The sequence below is a fragment of the Populus euphratica genome, unplaced genomic scaffold (genome assembly GCF_000495115.2).
Source record: "Populus euphratica unplaced genomic scaffold, PopEup_1.0 scaffold176.1, whole genome shotgun sequence".
In the NCBI taxonomy this organism is placed as follows: Eukaryota; Viridiplantae; Streptophyta; class Magnoliopsida; order Malpighiales; family Salicaceae; genus Populus; species Populus euphratica.
In genome coordinates this window covers 413,827-422,781 of record NW_011500058.1, presented here as the reverse complement: position 1 = coordinate 422,781, position 8,955 = coordinate 413,827, and positions in this window count along the sequence as shown.

Genomic DNA, 8,955 nt, shown 5'->3' with positions numbered 1-8,955 from the left:
GCATACTGATTAGTACTTAAAAGTGCATTTTTATCATGGTTTTATATCATCATTTTGCACTTAAAGTATTAATAATTTCTTACGTAGAGCATGTTTTATAATAACATATCTAATAATATAAGATACCTTTAATTTATAGTAAATGTTCTAAATGCAACCCTATCACATAAATTAAGAGATTGATTGATGAGTTTAACTACTAAAATTGAGAAGACAAAGAGAGGGCTAAGCTTTAGTCCAAACTAGAACATCATTCGATTATTGGATCATAACTAGAGCCGTAGAACTAAGATTTGGGTCTGCTCTATATTGATAGAAAGCTAAGATATAGGCCTAAAACTTCATTAAGAGTATCATATTCAAAAAGGCTTGTTTCATGTTCAAATTGTAGCAACAACGGAGAAGCCTGAATCTATCCTGTAACACAGACAACATTCAGTGTTCATCCCATATCTCGAGTTCTCGAAGTCTAAATGTACCAAAAAACATTTCTTGATAAAAAGCTACGACAATTTCCTAGAACTTTCATGAAAACAATCTATTCAAATTTTGATGTTAGCAATAACGTTTTGTTCAAACAAGACGATAACAATTGTCACCAAGTCAAGATGTGGCTACTCACTCAACAATTAGTCAATAAATCAATAATTTTAAATTTTGGCCTATAAAAGGAGGCATTTTCCATGCATTTAGACATCTTAATTTTCAGATTAAGATCATATTCTTGCTCACTTTCTTTCTATTTTTGTAGTGCTTAAGTTTTGTTTTCATTAATCTTTTGTTTATGTCTTTCATTTCCTTTACTATACTTATATAATCATGTTCTTCTCTTATTTATTTATGTTTCTCTTCTTCATTATGTTTAGTGATATTGCATTAAAAGTATCATTAAGTCTCTTATTTTACATTTGTATTTATTGTTTTTATTTGAGTTTTTTATAATAATTGATGTGCTTTTCAGTAATGAAGTTTCTTTTAATATTTTGATAGGTTTTTGGAGCTTAAATGGATTATTTCAGAAAATTTAACATTGAAATTCAGGGGAAAAAAAATTAAAGAGAAATTTATTTGAAGTTTGAAAAAAAATCTTGATTCAAATAACTGCTCTAAATTTGCCCTAAAAGTCAATTCCATTCCAATCCTAGAAAAGATTGTCATATGATCTATTTCAAGCCCAAACTTGTTTTATATTGTGTGCAAACTTCAACCATCAAACACTCAAGGTTTCAATGTCAATCTTATCCCAAAAAATAGGTACATTTGCATCCTTATATGATGCTGAAATTCAGCCCTAAATTAGCCTCCAAATTAGCTCAGGCACAATCCATGATCTTACATGTCTATATAACAAATAACATTTGATTTATTTTAGGTAATCCATTAATCCAAAAGGGCAAACACATGGATAGATGGAAAGTCAGAAGGGACATTGTTACATTATTTTAGGTCAAAAAGAAGAAAGAGATAACTCATAAAGGAGAAAGAAAAACGTGCACCAAAGTGGTTTCCAAGCTGGCCTGATTTGATTTTCCAAAACACCTTTCGGTGTTTTACCCATAACTTTTGACTCGGGTGTCTAAATAAGTTATTCTTTAATGATTTGGAAAGATAACAGAATTGTCTATAAATATGTCTCCAATAGCCATTTCAAAAAAGCTTATAGGAGGGTCAAAATTACTATCCAAAGTTAGAATCATATTTGTGTTTGAATTTTTATTGAAATTATATTGTGTTCTTCTTTATAGATTTCAGTTTTTTAGTTTGTAAAACTTATTATTTCAGTTTGATTATTGCATGTTTATTAAAGTGTTCTTATATATAATCATGGTTGACTAATCTCTTTCTTGGATCTAAATCAAGGATGATGGTGGTTGAGGTGAATTTTTTAAGATATGAATAAATTTTAATGTTTATCTTCTCATTTTCTTCATGAATATTTTATTATTGCAAAAAAATTTAGAAATCATTTAGGTAACGTTATAATCTTGAATTTTTATGCACAAACTTTAGTTTTGGTATAAAAATTGCTTGATTCATTGTCTTACTTAATATGAAAATACTTTTTATTCTTAAGCAATAATCAATCTTCATCTTTTTAAACTTCATTGTAATATCTTTCGATCTAATATCACCATCATTGATGTTAGGTTGAGTTATCTTATATATGTTGAAGGAATCACTAATACATCACTATTAAAATTGATTTGGACCGAGACTTACTTTTTCTTGTCATTTAAAATATATTTACACTTTTTCATCTTTGTCACAAATCCATCAATTATTTTCAACCAAGTTATTGTTAATTTAATTTCTCTTGAGTTTTTTTGTTACCTAGCTTAATTGCTACATCATACACTCATATACTTATGAGTTAAAACAACCGATCATAAAAAGTAGTCAATCATTTAGCTAAGTTTATTTTATCAAGGTGAAAAGGTTTCACTAATGGTGTTATGATAAGTATAATATAAACTCAATATGGACTTCAATACTTATATCCTAAACAATTTTTCATTAACATGTCTTATCATTTTTATCTTATTAATTCTTAATACCTTACTTTTAAATGGTTAATCTAGATTTGTGTTGTATAACACTTAGTATAACAAATGCTTGGCACTTTCATAGTCAACCATATGGTATAACCTACACTTGTGCTATGAAAGGAACTTGATTTGTTGTTAACATAAGTTAACATCATGAATTCTTGACAATATTTAAAAGTTTGGTATTATTAAAATAAAATGATTAATATGATTATGTTAATAAATTACAATGAGCTACTTATGACAAATCATTCTATTGGAGCCTCATTTGTTTGTGGTTTTCAATTAAGCAATAAAAAGAGTTTATATTACATTTATTTTTAATACTATTAGTGGATTCTCTAACCTTGACATTTGTTTTTATCATTGTTTAATCCTCACATTAATCTTACATCTAAAAGTCCTTTTTAACTTATTATTTATTTATTTGTTTATTTATTATTATTATTATTATTATTATTATTATTATTATTATTATTATTATTATTTGTAATTTATATAGTTAACCTACCTATGATTCTACCCTGATGTTGCCAAGTTATTTATTACTTCGACAGTCTTACACTTGGAAGAAGACATCAATCTTTTGGTCATGTCACATACCATAATTTTTAAAATTCACATGGATATGCACCTTCTTATGCTTCACCTCCTACAAGAAATCTTGAAGAAACACTACATGCATTCTTTGAAAAGCAAGAGACAATCAACACTCAACTTACTCAAACCATGACAGATTTTAAAGACACTCTTGTAAAATTCACATTAGCTATCAGTTTTTAGGAGAAAGGTAAGTTCTCATCTCAACTATAGCAAAATCCCAAAAGACAATACAATTCAAGTGCAAGCAGCTCTAGAAGCCAATATATAGATCAAGTCAAATCAGTCATCACTCTTCGTAATGGTAAGGTTATTGAAAAACCTACTCTTGAACCTTGTGAGAAAGATGATGAGTCAATTTCTAAGGGTAAAGAAGGGGTTGAATCTAGGCATTGCAAAGAAAAAATTGATTCCCTACCAGTACTTCCATTTTCTCATGTCATGACTAAACAAAGAAAAGTCAATTATAATTCTAAAATCCTTGAAACTTTCAAACAAGTAAGGATTATTATACCTTTGTTGGATGCTATTAAACAGGTGTCTTCTTATACTAAGTTTTTGAAAGATTTATACACTGTGAAGAGAAAATTGAATGTGAAAAAGAAAGTCTGTTTAACCAAACAAGTAAATGTCATTCTTTAGAATAATAATGCTTTGAAATATAAAGACCCTAGTTATCCTATAATTTCTTGCTCTATTGGAGAACATAAAATTGAAAGAGCTTTACTTGATCTTGGAGCTAGTATGAATTTACTTTCATATTTAATTTTTCAAAGTCTTAATCAAAGTGAGTTAAAACAAACTTCTATAACTCTTTTACTTGTCGATAAATCTATAAAAGTGCCTAGAGGAATATTCAAAGATGTGTTAATAAAAGTTCATAAATTCATTTATCATGTGGATTTTATTATCTTAGACACACAACGTGTTGATAGATGTAATTTATTTTCTATTATTTTAGAACGTCTATTTCTTATAACTTCTAATGCATTGATTAATTGTAGAAATTGATTGATGAAGCTATCATTTGGAAACATGACATTGGATATGAATATTTTCAACATTTACAAGTAATATAGAGATGATAATGATTTATAGGAAGTAGATCGTATTAAAGAATTAGTTTATGATCAATTTAAACCTACCTTAAGTAAAACTAAGTTTGATGAATTTGAAGAATCACAAATGATTTATTCTCAAGAAGAAATTAAGGACAAGAAAGGCACTGAAAATGTTAATACGGATCTTTTATCAAGATTCAACATCCGACATCACACCAATCAATGATTACTTTCCTAATGAATCTTTACTTTCTCTTAGTTCAATGCCTTGGTTTGCTAAAAATATCGATTTTCTTGCTTTAGAATTTTTGCCAGCTCACTAAAGTACCGAAGACAAAGGAAAGTTTTTAAATGAATTGAAGACCTTTTATTAAGATGCATTTCGGACAATGAGATAAGTAGTGTCATTAAACTTTGTTATTTTAAAGCATGTGGGAGTCATTTCTCATCAAAAAAGATGACTATAAAAATCTTATAATATGGATTCTATTAGCCTACTATGTTCAAAGACATATATGTGTTCTGCAAAACTTGTAAAAATTATCAAAAGTCAGGATTTATTTCAAAACAAAAGGAATCTTTAAATAATCTTTTATTGACTTTTAAGACGTATCCTAGTAGAGATGTGTATTATGCAATTCATGATTTATAACCCAATTTTCATAAAGAATATGTTTAGCATAGTCTTGAAAATCTGACTAAAAAAAACCATCTTTGCTAATTTTTAAGAAAATTTTATGGGAAGTTTATACTCGAACCATAGAGGACGTTTAAGTCATTCTTGGATATAAAACCAAGGAAAGATATGAGCCACAATCACAATTACTTATACATAGACATGTTTTAAAAAAAACAGAGAGAGAGACTCCAGCTAGCCTACATATAGGTCAAATGATTGCATTTTTAATTTCTCATCTATAAAATCTTCGCTTCCTTCCCTTTATTTATACTTAACCTACACATTCAATAGATATAGAAGTGTGTAGAATACATAGACATGTTTTAAAAAAAACAGAGAGAGAGACTCCAGCTAGCCTACATATAGGTCAAATGATTGCATTTTTAATTTCTCATCTATAAAATCTTCGCTTCCTTCCCTTTATTTATACTTAACCTACACATTCAATAGATATAGAAGTGTGTAGAAATGGTAGGTTTCTTAATTCATCAAATAATAAATATTTATATTTTCAGTGCATCTAGTTCTGGAAAAAAAAATTAGAATTAGCAAATTATCTTGTTCGAATACTAACTGAGAGAAAGATTCATTTAGTGTATAAAGGAGGCAGCCTTGGGTTAATGGGGGGTGTCAATAGCTCTATTTTTAAGAGGCAATCAAGTTTTGGAAATTGTCCCCAAAGCTTTAGCAAAAGGGGACATCATTAGAAAAATAATTGGTAAGGAACTATAGGACTTCATAATATCTAATCGAATGAATACAATATTTAAATACGTTGATGCCTTCATTTCCTTACCAGATGGTCTGAGCATATTGGAAAAGATATTTCATATTTTCTTTTGGGCCCAACTTTATATTCACCATAAACCTATAGGTTTGCTCAATGTTAATGGTTTTTCTGATAAATTGTTATCTTTTCTTGATCATGTTATGGAATAAAATTTTCTAACATTTCAACACAATAAATCATAATCTCTACTACTGCTGCTGAACAAATGATTGATCAATTGTAATTTTTGATCCCTGTAATTGATTCCTCCATGAGTCAAATAAAATGGTCAAACAAGGAAAGCCGTAAAAAGTTGAGATTGGAGTTGAGCCTTAGATGGTAAGAAATTGTGTCTTTTAGTTGTATTAATAGCATGATATTTATGTTTTGTGATTTCTTATATTTGTTTATGTTTCAGGTTTGTTAGTGTTCTTTATTTTAGGTAATGTCTTCAATATTCTATTTTTCTACCTTAGGACATTGAGGATATTGTCTCGTTTTGGTTAGGGAGAGAGGGTAGTAGTTGACAAAAAAAACTAATTAACTAATTAAATGCTTTTTTTTTAATAAAATCATTTGACAAAACTGTTATTACTAAGATGATAGAGTAAAGGAGAATTTTATTGACTCTTAAGAAGCATCTTAGTAAACATTTTCCAATAATTATTTGCAATATTCATAACAAGGTCTATCACATACTTCTCATGAAAAATTTAGATTTACAAACTTTAGCATTGTTATAACTTGATTCTACTCATATACTCATTTAACAAGTATTCTTAAACCTTAATTTTCATACACAGATTTTAATATATGATTGTGGGTTGCATATTGGATTATTACATTATTTATGTTCTTTTGTTAAAGGTAACAACTAAGGAAAAGGGATAGTATATAATTTACAGAAAAAAAGACAAAAACAAATTGATAATATTAATGATAATAAAAATATAGATAAATTTGATTTCATAGCCTCTCTAACCTAAACAATTAAGCTCAAATGGGTGTTTTAACACCTAATACCCTAAAGTCAACTGACTTGAGAGTTATTGGTTCAATGCTTGTTACATGGGTTAAGGAGAAAAGCTTAAGGGAATCAAACATTGCATTATCTACATATCAGTAGCTGCAACCCAAGTTACTAAGCTCGTAGGGTTGTCTCAACACCTAATGTCCTAGGATCAACGAGTTTGGGAGTTATTAGCTGAAAGCTCATTACGTGGGTTAAAGATGCATGTGTTTTAAGTTATATGTATATATATTAAAAAAAAAGATAATAATCTCAACCCAAGAAAGTTAACCTTAGAAAAATATTAAAATATAATATTGCTTTCTTCCAATAAAAGCCTCATCATCTATATTTTCATACATTGAGCATATAAAAATAAGGTTTATTAATATCTTGTTTAAGAAGTATGAAGCAAATATATAAATTTAATGGGAGTTTCTTTATTTGGATAGATTAATGGAAGTTGAATGATGAATACTTTGCTTTGTGAAACTTGCAAATTGTTTTTATATTTTAACACTTTGATTACTAGGGACTAGTACTATACTAGTTGGGGGGTGTGATTAGTACTTAAAAATGTATTTTTATCAAGGTTTTATATCATCATTTTACACTTGAAGTATCAATAACTCCTTAACTAGAGCATGTTTTATAATAACATATCTAATAATATAAGATACATGTAATTTATGGTAAATGTTCATCTTAAATGCAGGCCTATTACATAAATGAAAGAATTGATTGATGAGTTTAACTACTAATATTGAGAAAACAAAGAGAGGGCTAAGATTAAAAAAGAGATGATGGTTCAATTCAAACTAGAACACTGTTCAGTCATTGGGTCATATCTGAAGTTGTAAAGCTTGGATTTCAGTTTAGTTTACATTGCTAGAAAGCTAAGACATAAACCTAAAACATTCATGCAGAGTCTAAAACTCAATTTTGTCTTTTGGAAGTCCAAATATTAGCATCAAAAAAGAAGTCAAAATCAGTCATGCAGCTTAGACACTATTCAGTGTTCAACCCATATCTCAAATTCTAAAAGTCCAAATGCATCTATTTTTTTTTAGAAAGTTATGATAATTTTTCAAAACTTTTATAAAGAATATATATTCAAATTCTGATATTAACAATAATATTTTTTACAGATAAAAAGATAAGGATTGTCACAAAGTCAAGAGGTGGGCATCCACTCAACAATTAGTCACCAAATCAATAGTTTCAAATTTAGTCTATAAAAGGAAGTATTTGTCATGCATTTAGGCATCTTGGCTTTCAGATCAAAATCATGCTCTTTATTTTTTTTCTTTATATTTTTATAATGTTTAAGTTTAATTTCACATTATATTTTTTTTAATCTCTTCTTTATGCTTTTTATCTCCTTCACTATACTTATGTTCTTATGTTCTTTATTTATGTTTTTTTTATTATATCAAAGTGAAGAGGTTTCACTAATGGAGTTTGATTAGTACTTAAAATTACATTTTTATCAAGGTTTTATATCATTATTTTGCACATGAAGTATCAATAATTCCTTAACTAAAACATGTTTTATAATAACAAGTCTGATACTATAAGGTACCTTTAATTTATGGTAAATGTTCGTCCTAAATGCAGGCCTATCACATAAATAAAAGGATTGATTGATAAGTTGAAGTATTGAAATTGAAAGGACAAAGAGAGGGCCAAACTTAGAAAAGAGATGCTGGTGCAATCCAAATTAGAACACTACTCGGTAATTAAGTCATATTTGGATCTGTATATCTTAGATTTAGATTTGCTTTATATGGATAGAAAGCTAAGACATAGACCTAAAACTTTCATTGGAATTCAAGACTCAACTCTACTATTTGGAAGTCCAAATCTTAGCAACAATATAGAAGTCCAAATCTATCCTATAGTCCAGATATTGTTTAGTGTTCAACTCATATCTTGAGTTCTAGGAGCCCAAATGACCTCAATTTTTTTCCTAGAAAGCTAAGACGATTTCCTCAAACTTTCATTTGGAAGTATGGTTCAAATTCTAACGTTATCAATGACTTTTTATTCAGATGAAAATATAAGAATTGTCATCAAGTCAAGATGTGGCCACCCACTCATTAATTAGTAATCAAATCAATAGTTTTCAATTTTGGCCTATAAAAGGATGCATTTTCATATATTTAGGCATCTTGGTTTCTAGATCATGATCTTGCTTTCTCTATTTGTATTTTTATAATGTTTAATTTTTAATTTCATTAATATCTTAGTTATGCCTTTCATTTCCTTTCCTTTACTTAGTTAACTTTTAT